The sequence below is a fragment of the Aphelocoma coerulescens genome, chromosome 7 (genome assembly GCF_041296385.1).
Source record: "Aphelocoma coerulescens isolate FSJ_1873_10779 chromosome 7, UR_Acoe_1.0, whole genome shotgun sequence".
NCBI lineage: Eukaryota > Metazoa > Chordata > Aves > Passeriformes > Corvidae > Aphelocoma > Aphelocoma coerulescens.
The window spans coordinates 28,663,683-28,675,389 of record NC_091021.1 but is presented as its reverse complement, the minus strand read 5'-3'; the positions used below and the strand labels follow the sequence as shown (position 1 = coordinate 28,675,389).

General features: G+C 44.8%; 1 long non-coding RNA gene across 1 annotated transcript; it reads right to left on the bottom strand.

The window, feature by feature from the left end:
• Window positions 1-520: 520 nt before the first annotated feature.
• Window positions 521-5,985, bottom strand: LOC138113393 (uncharacterized). Its single transcript, XR_011152134.1, has 3 exons — window positions 5,904-5,985; window positions 2,522-2,669; window positions 521-1,899 (listed from the first exon to the last, which is right to left on the bottom strand). It is a non-coding gene; the product is annotated as an uncharacterized lncRNA (long non-coding RNA).
• Window positions 5,986-11,707: the final 5,722 nt, after the last annotated feature.

Genomic DNA, 11,707 nt, shown 5'->3' with positions numbered 1-11,707 from the left:
GAGAGCAGCAGCAAACTGTAACTCTGAGATAAGAAAAGCATCAGGGAGTCCTCTCATCAGTCCAGGCTTATAATGATGAGGACACAGAGCTTTGAATGATGGCTGAGAAAAGAAATTATCATAACCCATAAGTTAGTCTGACCTCAGGCAGTTCAAGGTTTTTTGAGGCTTTTTCAGTCAACTCTGAGCTCTTCCCTCCCCCAGGCCACACTACACATCCCATTTTCCTCCCTAGAAATTTTAGTGATTTAAACAAACATCACTTTCCATGAAATGTGTCACACTTTATTCTGAGGCTGTCAAAAAAACCCTTCCTTGAAAAAGTTCTCCATCTTCATTTTTGCCCAAAACAATTCACTGAACTCAACCCAGACTCACAGATAATTTTGTTCTGCAAAACTGTTTTTCAGTGAATTCAGTATTCCTCAAAAGGTATGCTGATGACCTCCATCACTTTCTTCTTTGATGTGGTAAATAATAAAAGACAATTGAACAAGAACAAAACACTCCTTTACTGCTACACAATTGATTCCACACACAATTTTTAACATCAGAAACCGGCTTCTCAGACTTTCAGAGACGGGAAGTTACTCCAGAGAGAAGAAATTACTTGCCTACAGTCACACCAAGTCAATGGCAAGGCAAAAGTGGTCCCTTGCATTGTAACCCTGCTTGAACCACAAAACACCCTAGAGAGGAAGAGATTTATTTCTATAGTTTCCTGTTTTTCAACAGAAGCACCACCACAGGGCTTCCTGCAAGGAATAGTCATTAGCAGAAATGCTCTCTGGTGCCTAAAAGCACCAGATACAACAATTGCATTGTGCAAGATGTCATCCCCACACCTAGTGAGAGACGGGCCTTGGAGCAGAGGGCTTGCAGTCTGGGAAGATGGCAGAAGGATGGGAAGGGGAGTGCTAGTCCCTTTCAAAGGCACAGAGGCAGTGACTCCATGACATTCATTATGCATTCCCACAGTATCATACCCAAAGCTTAGCTAGGCCAGACTTCCTTCATCAGTGCATATTAGCCAAGAAATGCAATTCATTTTTGTAAATCTCCCATTTCTCACTGGTTACTTGGTTGTCTCACTCATTGCAGACCATCTCCTTCCATGCAGAGTAGCAGTTATCAGGGCAAGGACATACTGATGAGATTTCTTTTTGATCCACCAGATAACAACCATGAAAACCTCTTGAAGCTGACCCTGAGTAAACGGAGGGAACCAGCATGCAGTGTACCATGCCCCTTCCTAACTCCTACAGCTCTGTGAAATCTCAGCATGATTGCTAAATCCTGGTCCCCAGAACCCCACCTTCAGTCAATGCTTAGCAATGACTGAGTGTTACGCCCTCCTCCTTGAGACACACTGAATTCGGGAGGCTCTTAAGTGCAAATAAGATCTTTACTGAACACCTCCACAGACTCTGTGGGCATGTCTGCATAGACAGGCGCAGGTCCCACCAGTCTCACGCTCTGACCTGCGTGGCACAAGCCAAATCCTGCCAGGAAATAGGGAGCAGGGTGAGTGCAGCACCGCCTGCTCTGACTCCCGCTCGGGACAGGGTCGAGGTACTGACCCAGCCCTCAGAACCTGTGTCTGACGGGGTAGTACACATCCCACCACCTTCGCCCAGGAAAATCCCCTTTCTCGTGGCTTCCTGACACGAATGAGATCGGTGCATCTTCTTTCCTGTGTTCTCACAGTTAGCATTCTCCTGGGCAGAAGTCCAAGGACTCCCAAGGCCACGAGGCCTGCATGGCGAACGCTGCCCCGTGCGAAGCCTTGCCACGCCAGCGCCGGCAGTCAGCCCTCAGCGCGTTCTTCCACAGCTGCCAAAGCACCTGGGACCGCGCTGGGCTCTCTGCCCCGAGCTGAGCGGGTTGAGAAACACCGGTCTGGAAGTGATAAAAGCCCCCGTTAGCAAGTGAGGAAGGGGAGACGAGCATAGATCCAGAACACAGAACACTACTGAGGGGTTTTATGAATGCCCGCCTCTCCTCCAAGCTGCTAGCAAGCCGGCGGGGCTCCCAGGCTTGAGGGCATCGGGTTGTTCTTCGACCACCGACTGCACTTGGATGTGCCCTCCCAGCCGCGGCGCGGGCGTTTCCCCAGCCCGGCTGTGCCCCCTCAGCCGTGCCCAGGAGGTGGCGCCGGCCCCTCGGCCATGGCCGCCCTGCCGGCGGCACCTGCGGGCACCGGGGTACGGCACGCGGGGAAATCCGCGCTGGCCCCGGGCTCCGGGAACGTCCGGAGCAGGGCTCCCCTGCCACGGGAACACGGGGCTCGGCAGCGGGAGTGAGTGCGGTCACCCCGGGAGGGAAACATCAGCTTTTGTCAGGGCAGCCTGCAGCGGGCGGGGTTAAACTGAGGAGACCCGGACATTTGCTGCTGAAGAAGTTTTGGAGCAGCCGGAGCAGCCCAGGGCCCCCGCGAGTGCCTGGACCTGAGGCCAGGAGGATGTTTGCTCTGGGCCGGGCTCTCAGCACTCTCCCTGCCGCTCTCCCCAGTCGTCACTACCTTCAAATCTTGAAATGGCCGCTGAGCCATTGCAAAACAGCTTAAATGCCAAGCCGGTGCTCTCAGGCTGTGTCAGGGGTTCTGTGAGGGTGACTGTAGGATGAGGTGCTTGCAGCCAATCTTGGGAATTGCAGGTGAAATTTTCCTCCTACAAACAACAAAAAATGCAATGTAAAATCATAGAACCATTAAGGTTGGAAAAGAACTCTAAGATCACCGAGTCCAGCTGTTAACCCAGCACCACTGAATCACGTCCCAAAATGCCACATCCACACACCTTTTGAACACTTCCAGGGATGGTCATTTCACCACTCTCCTGTTCCAATGCCTGACTACCCCTTCAGTGAAGAAATTGTTCCTAGTATCCAACCTGAACCTCCACTAGCACTACACAAGGCCATTTCCTCTCATCTTGTCACTTCTTACTTGAGAGAACAAACCAACCCCCACCAGGTTACAACCTCCCTTCAGGTTGTTTGTAGAGAGTGAGAAGGTCCCCTGAGAGCCTCTTTCTCTCCAGGCTAAAGTTAGGGGTGAGGCTGTGGAAAAATGGTCTGCCTTCCTTGGAAAACTGTGGCTGCACAAAAAGAAAAGCATGCAGCATGTAAAAATAACAGATTTAAGAAAATTGTGGGAAAAGGCCCCAAAACAAATAGCTTCATATTTCCTTGCAAACCACAAGTCCAGGGAGCCAAACTATTCCTGAATACAGCACCATCTCTTGTCTTGCACACAAATGCCACAAACTGCTCGCCCAGTGCCATGTGCTGAAATACCAGTTTTAAGCAAAGTTATATATGCATGTCACCCATATTTGACTCTAGCTCTTTGGGGAAAGACAGTCTCCTGGAAAACTGTGTATCCGAAGGAACTGAAACTTAAGCAAAGGTTTGCCCAGAGAGGGTACAAACCAGAGCTGGGGGTCAGTCTGGTCAAATAGGTTGAACTATTCGGCATGCCAGGTTTAGGCTTTTGGAAACCTTCAAGCACATGAAATACAAGCACGTTTACCAATTGGGGTGTCCTCTAATTGCAACTAAAAAAAAAAAAAAATCTGGCTTCAATTTAAATTTCCTCTATGCTGAGGAGCAGCTCTAGCTCAACCCACATCCAGGCACCAAAACCTCCAGGAAAAGGGGTGCTCCCTGGTTCTTTACTCTCTTCCCACCAACAGTCCAGCTGTGCTAGTGCATAGGGATGAGCAGTCCTGCTGATAATCAGTAGAAGAGTACAGAAGTACAGAAAGACCAGTCAAACCACACCAGTCATTCAAAATAAGCTGAGAACAGGGGCTGCAGATGTCATTGGGCATTTACTGAACCCTCTTGGAAATTACTTTTCCATGCCTGAAGAAAGCCACTTGGATATTTGTAAATTCAAGTTGTCATTTTAATCAGGTGGAAGTCAGTTAGAATTTTGCAACTAATTTAAATAATGGTCAGAATTTAAAATCCATGTTCCTACTCTAGGGTATTTAAAGCCATTGTAAATGAGAAACTAAGTTTATCAACCATTTCTCCCTTGCACTGAACAAGTGGCCTTCACTGAACAATTGCTGCGTAAGAATTGTCTTTATCTTGCTGAAGCTGAGACCAGAATCTACAGCAGCAAATGCTCTTTCTTCAGAGCTATCTGTATCTCAGCACACGCACACACACACGCACAAAGGAGAGTTAACAGCAGGCCTTGCCAACACAGGGGTTTATCTTAACACAGCTAATGCATTACCAGCTAATTCCTGGAAATTCAAAGCAGCCAGGTCTCAGACCCTGCTCACACATGTTGCTTGTGATAAGAAGCCTCACTTTTGTATTTCTGCATCTGCTTGTTAGTGTGACTGAACAGGTAAGCTGCTTTACTGCTAAAGGTGCCCTGACCATCTTGTTTCCTCACAGCCCCGTGCCAGCCTGCTGCTCCAAGGAGTTATTTTGGCTCTGCTGGTTGCTAGCAAACAGCCATCACAGTCTGGGGGAAACTGCACCATGCTTATGGTTGAGGACATACAAATTTTACACTCTCCATAGAGGGCCTCACAGTTAAATACTTAATTTTATCATACCCTGAAAGCTCAGATAAAGTCATTTGAGAGAGGAGTGCTCTAATTTCCAGTTGTTTTGTTGTTCAAGAACTAGCAATGTTAAAAGCAGGAACAAGATTCTGGTCAGACAAATGTCTCTCTGCAAATTGCCAGAGATACACAATTAGTGCTAAACTGTCATTCACCCTGAGTACAGCTTTACAAAGCAGAGTATAAAGTAATCTGAAATTGTGTCCTTGCCAATTTCATCAGGACTTGCTTTTTCAATACAAAGACACCAATTGTTTGAAACAGCTCCTAATGAGTCATTTTGGGCCACACATAAGTTGTTTCTGCCTCAAGGGATTTGACTGTCAGATGCAAGAGCAACAATGATATATTCCTAGTTTGCTTTTTATCACTGATTTTTTGTTGTCTCTGTGTAAATCCAGACAGATCCAGGCCCGGGATATCATTTTGGCAGGGTGGCCCAGGATCAGTTAAAATGTTTCTGCACCTTTCAACGCCACCTTGAGCTTTAACACAGCCAGATCCATTTCCTTCAGGACAAATTGGGAGCAATACTTGCCTGTTGTTGGGGTGGGTTAGTCAGCACAGCCTCACCTAAACCTACTCACCCAGCCTTTGTTTGTGACTCAAATATTTACACTTTATGATTTTTCTTTCTTCATGGACAGTAGTGCTGGAGGCTGGGAGACCATGCAGCTGGGTGGGTTATGTCCTGACAGGACTGTGAGCTTGGATGTGTGACTAACTCAGACCCAGAGGGAAAAGGGCTACCTGGTGTGGTTCCCAAGGCTTGTCTCCCTTCTGAGATGTTCTTTATGCTTCAAAATGGGCACCTTTTTAGGAAGACTGGGCCTCATTCCTTTGTCAGAAGAGGCATAGCAATAATGTAAAATACTGTTACATCAGCTCGAACGATATAGAGTAGCTACATGAAGAGTAGAGTGAGAGACTCATGGCATAAATACTCTCTTGCATGAGAAGGGAGGAGGGAAGCTCATGATAGCATGGGGGAAAAGAAACCTGTGAGGCCAGGTGGCCTGATTTCACTGGAACTGGGTTTGTGGCAGTCTGGAAACACTGTAGTAGCCCAACAAGCTGGTTGGGTGTTAAATTGTGTGGCTCTGTCACCTGAGCAGAGTCCAGCAGTGAGGAGTCCTGCTGCTGAGCCACTGCACTACCTGGAACAGTCACCTCACCTTATTGTGGGATGACTAAAATATTTCCCTCCCCACTGAGCACCCTGCCAGTATCCCTGTAAACTGGAAAGCTGTGAGAAATGCCAGGGCAAGCAAGCTTGAAATTACAGTTTTCATTTAGCTTGGAAAACAAATTTACCATCTGTAAAGCCCATCCTTCTTGTCAAAGAAGCACAAGGTGAAGAAAACACAGCTGTAAGGCAGCCTCTCGCAGCTGAGCATCTCTATCAGGCAGGAGGTCTCTGTGTGGTGTGAGCTGCTGATAAGACCCAGGAGACTCACAGCTACCACACAGCAGGGAGCAGTTTGTAGCCTCAGCCCTTCCAGTAACAAATGCACCTGCCTGGGTGTTGCTCTCAAAGCCCCAGGAAGCAGCAGATCAATCCATCATTGCATTCCCATGGACACTGGTGGTTTGTCAGCCTCCTGTCACAGAGCTGCTCCCACTGAGCAGCAGCTGAAGTTACCTGGCAGCAATCATTCTGCAGTACAGCACAGACAATCTCACATGAATTTTTCTTGGATTTAGGGAGATTTGTGCAGCATGAGCATGTACTGTTTCCACCATGGAGGGCATTTGGATCAAAGGCTCTGATGTAACACGGCAGATTCTTTGGTTCACTCAGCTCAGCTCATCTCTACAGAATTATAAATATAGGCAAGACATTATTAAAATTTTAACAAGTTTCTCTCTTGGGGCCCTCACTTATTCACCTGTGAGTAGCTGTTGTTTCATCACCAGGAGGGAGTCAAATGGAAAGTACAAAGGCAGGGATGGGTTCTAATCTTTTAGCAGTCATTTTGTTTTACAAATTAATGGGGATAAAAAGTCCCCGCTAAGCTCAGTACACTGCTTCCAGGTGGTACTTTCTAAAATGTAATCATTGTGGAAAGAACTTCTTAAATAGCTTAACAGTCTTGCATCCTCAGTTAAACATAGCCATGGCCACTGATGATCACTCTCCTTGACAAACACTGTGTTGGTGAAGGCTACTAGGCAAAGTCTGGCTTGTAAGGGGAGAAAGAGCTCAAATAAGGGAGTAACACAAGTGTAGCTGATAATCTGCATGGCGTTTTCCCCACCTGCATTCAGGTCACATTTGGCAAACATTTTTGATGACCAGCATTTCTAAAAAAAAGCAGTTGTAAAATGTTAGCTAAATGTCAGCTTTCACACATGGGGGGAAAAAAAAAGAAACAAAAAAACCCCAAAAGCCCAGATCATTGTGCAGCATGGGAATGGAAGTTATTCCACACTGTGGTGGGAGAGGTTCATAAGGTACACAAACATTTCCAGCAGAATCACTGAAGGACAGATAATTCCAAAATAGTTTGTTGTGCCCTCATTATTCCAGCAAACTGGCACAAAAATGTTTTTATTTGAAGGGGGAATTTCAATCAGACATTGGCCTTTAAAACAGCCTTAGCTTTTAGAAACACTTCACAGTGGGAGATTTTTTAATACTACCATGAACACTTGGATCAAAACTCTGGTAAATGCCTAAATATTTTCATAAATTGCCAATGTGCAGAGAGTCAGGCATAAAAAAGATAATTGGATAAGGGATGAGTTGGTATTTTCATGCTACAACCAGCTCCCATGTCCCTCTGGGAGCTGTATATGAGGATGCCCATGAGTATTTATTCCAAAAGTCATAGCAATGAAAAGGCACAAGGAAAAGGGGGGTCTGCAGAGTTTATTGGAAATTCAGCACATATTAGGAAAGGTACATCCAATTAGGTGAGCTCAAGTTTAATTCTGCTGGTTGCTGAAAGGAAGCCATTGTGCAACTGTTTTGCAAGAGCATTGAAACTGGTAGAACAAGATACACAGCATGTGGAAGTGAAACTAAAGATATTAAAGAAGAGTTTGGGCTGCTGCTGGGTCTTCTTTAATTACCTTTTTAAGACACTCCACTTTTCTTTAAACTTTAAGTAACAGCATGAAGAAGGCCTCATCTCTTAGACAGGGCAAGTAATCCTCTGTCATGCGTAAGCACTTACGAGAACAAGCCAAGCTGCTCAGTGCATGGGAGATGAGAGATGGAGAACAGGTTCTGTAACAAGGGCCCCTGTTCAAAGTGAGTCAAGAGAGGTCTCAGCAGCTAACTCACCAGGTATGTGTTGTACATCAACAAAGCCTTCTCTGTTGAATGAAAGGCTCCTTCATCTTTGCCTCTAACCTCCATTCCTTCCTCACCACAGCAGAGGGATTTGCTTTTCAGAGAAGGAAAATCTGAGAGCACACTCATTTCTTCTATGGATTTAGAAAACCACAGAAAAAACTAGAGCCCAAGCCCTGTTCCCAGCAGATGTGGCACTGGTTTTACACAAACCCTGTATGAAGTTGGGATCTCTGCTTAGGAGCTGAGTAGTTCTCCATGCCAACAAAAGCCTTGAGCTCTGAGTCTGCCCTTCAGGAGCTTTTCTCCATCATGAGAATCCACAGGTGGGGAAGTAAACCCCACAGTAACAGATTCTTTAGATACTTTCACTACTTCAGGCCACTCCAGGGCATGTATCTGGTAAGCAAGGAGCTGCTGCCTTGGGATGCTACTGCTGACCAGTTAACAACCAGCTGTTACTGCAGTTTCATTGAACTGGGCAGATTAATAGGTGAGACATCCTCCCTCAGATGTGGATGACAACTCCTATCATATTTGAGGTCTAAACTGTGAAAGAAATTATCATTTCTCACTTTTTTTTCCCTCTACATTTCAGTGCATCTTCACCTTCGTATTGCATTTCCCCTACCTCCATCAAAGAAGCAAGAATATATATTTTAACAATATTCAAAACTATTTTTCCTCATTCTTCTTTTTACATGTCCTCAAAAAGCTGGTCTGAAACCCGTATGTACTTAAGACTGTCTTTAGCACCTTATGTGGTTGGCTGAATGACCTCAAAAAGTGGTGAGAGAAGGAATTCACATGTACTGCAAGCATTCAGCCTATCAACCATCATGACCCAAGTTATCTTCTGTTTCTTCGTCTGAGCTTCTTCATTTCTGTCCAGCTTATGCATCCTCATCTCTTTTGTTTAAGGAGGATTCAACAGTCTGCTTGGCTGTGCTCAGAAACCTTCCTGTACAAGTTCTAAAGAAAATAAAAAGTGTTGGCCCGAAATGGTACGATTTTTGTGGATCAAAGTCTTGAGTACCAAATCAAACTATTATCTGAGATGATCTGATCATATTTGGTTCCCCAGAAATCCATCAAGAAAGACCCAACAAATAATTCCTAAAAATGTGGTTCTGTTCTCAAGGTGGTGCACTGTCTGTTAGCACAGAAGTGACTTAGTAAAGTCCTTTAATCTGAAAAATTATTATATCCTGCCTTCAGAAACCCCCAAGTAAATGGCAATCCCAGTGTTTATCATGGAATACAGTGGTGCCAGAGCTACCCTGAAGGGATGACCTCAGCGTCTCCACATGCCCCAGGGCAGGATTCATGAAAAACAAGAGTGGGACAGAGTTCTTAAAAAAATGGAAGCTGCCAGGCAAGGTAGGTACAATTGGAAAGCACACTTAATCCCCATTTCAGGACTTAACGGGGGTTGAATACTGGGAAGGAGCTACCAAACTGTGCTTGTACCACATGCCATGCAGAGAGAAGGGGCAGGTGAACTGGGGCTGCAGTGGTCCTTAGCACTGAAGACTAAAATTTCTCAAGTTTTCAGCTGCATTGGGAAGGTGTTTCTGATTTATCAATAGAAGTGATAAGCAGCTGTTCTTCAAATCCAAAACATACACAATAGCTTCATTACAATGTCACAGAAAAATATATAACATCTCAAAATATTATTCAAATGTATCTGCTGCTTAGAGATACACATAAAAATGCTTTAAACCTCTGGATGTAAAGATGTAACTGAAAGCAACAAGATAGAACCAGATATATTTCAAGTCATTTTGAAAGAGGTACTCAGAGGTTGTAGGAACAGTGCTCATGAAACTTACAGCTGTTACTGATATTATTACTTTGTAGTTAAATTAATATCACATGAATAAAACTGCTTTTAAGGGAGAAGAATAGAATTTTCAAATCAGGGTCCAAAAAAGGAAAGTTGCTTTTAAACCTCAATGCAATCCCCTTCTCCCTCCTGCCATTTGGGAACAACCTGCAGCAGGAGATATGGAGGCTCAACACCGCTCAGGGCACGTGACCCAAGCCTTAGGGGAGGAAATGCCCCTGCAAGTCACAAATGAGACTCTTGACAAGTCCACTGCATGCCAAGAGGCTGAACAAGCTCCTTAGCTCACCTGCCAAAGTCTGACAGGTACATGGATAATGGGGGAGGCAATCACATATATTTGGGCTGGAAATAGCAGGCAAAGCTTTATTCCTTAATGCATTTACATGTTATCTTTTTCCCCTTCTCTCTCCAAGAACTGTTAGAGAATCTTATCTCATGTCATGTTACTTAAAGGAAAGCTTTCCTGAATTATCACAATTGTGCATTTGACAAAATGCCAGACTGGCTACTCACCACTCTGTACTACACAATATACAAAAGCTTCACTAACATCCTTCTCTTCCTAGAAAGCTTTCAACCCAAAGATAAAATCCTAAAGATAGCACAGGCTTAGTTACAGTCCTGAGACCCAGGAACTTGGGAATCTTCTTTACTCCCAGAGCTATATTTAAGCACACATGTACCTGTGAGGGCAGTTATATACAGATTGCACACAACAGTTTTATCACTGAAGGATGATTATAATCCATGAATACATGTGCTCTGCATGATTTAGACTGTGGCCTGCTCAGTGCTTCCACACATCTGCTTGCTCTGTACATCCTGAATGCCCTGTTATTCAGGAAAAACAGCAGCATTCTGGCTGGAATTAGAATTTAGCATCATCCTAAGGGAAGGCTGATGTAAATAAACCACTGGGGACAGTGGAAGGCAAAGAGAAGACAGTTCAGGACACTGCATTATCATGCACCCCTTTATTGAGCACACAGGGCTGCTCCTTAGTGTGAAGGAGCAACAGCTCAGCACCTCACACTGCCCTAGTAGACTTTTATCAGCAGCATGTGCCAAGAGTCAGGTACTCTGCTAGAGTTCCCACACAACAGCTAGGATCCATCAGAGACCTCAGTACCCTTTCCCTCAAGAGTTTAAAATGTCTTACGGGGGTTATTACATAGCATCCTTCCTCAAGGTTGGGTATTAGCCCTTCTCTAACACTTGCTCGCCTGTGGCTGTTAACTGGAGCTTTTTGCTTTGAGTATAAACACAAGAACATTTTGCTTCTTATGATACCAACTTTAGGAAGCCAGAAGACTAATGAGCTGTGATTTAGAGCAGAGCACAAGGTATGGAAGCATTGGAAAGCAGCATTTCCCATATCTTACTGGGATAAGCTCCTCTAGTACCATCTATTGTATACATTTACTGAGTGTGCATTTTTTTCCATGTCTGTGCATTCAGGCTGACATATGGGATTCAACCCTCACAGTTTAGACACAGAGCTGTGACCCAGTCACTGCAACCCAGCAAAGGAGACTTCTGTGTGAGACAGAGGAGACTTATCTTGTCAGACCTCACCCTACAGACATTTGCTACTGTTACAAAACTCTTCAGTAGCAAATTACAGGATGAAATTTGGAGTCTGATCCCCAGTTCTTCAGGTCTTGTATAATTTCAAATGTGGAAAAAATAAGACCTTTTCTTGTCTAATACTACAGTATTACTTTCCACTGGCATTTGGATGTAATCTGTAATAAACATTCAGCTACATCACCATAAACTTTTGGCAAGCTCTTACTAAGGGTCACCTCATGTAACAAAAGAAACAAACATTTCAGTCTTGTAGACAGGGTGGAGAGTCCTTATTAGCTACTATTTCAATGCTTTATTTCTTTGCCTGACCCCTTCACTGGCATGACTACTTTAGGTAGAAAATCGAATTCATAAGCAGTAAAAACAGAATCTGATGCA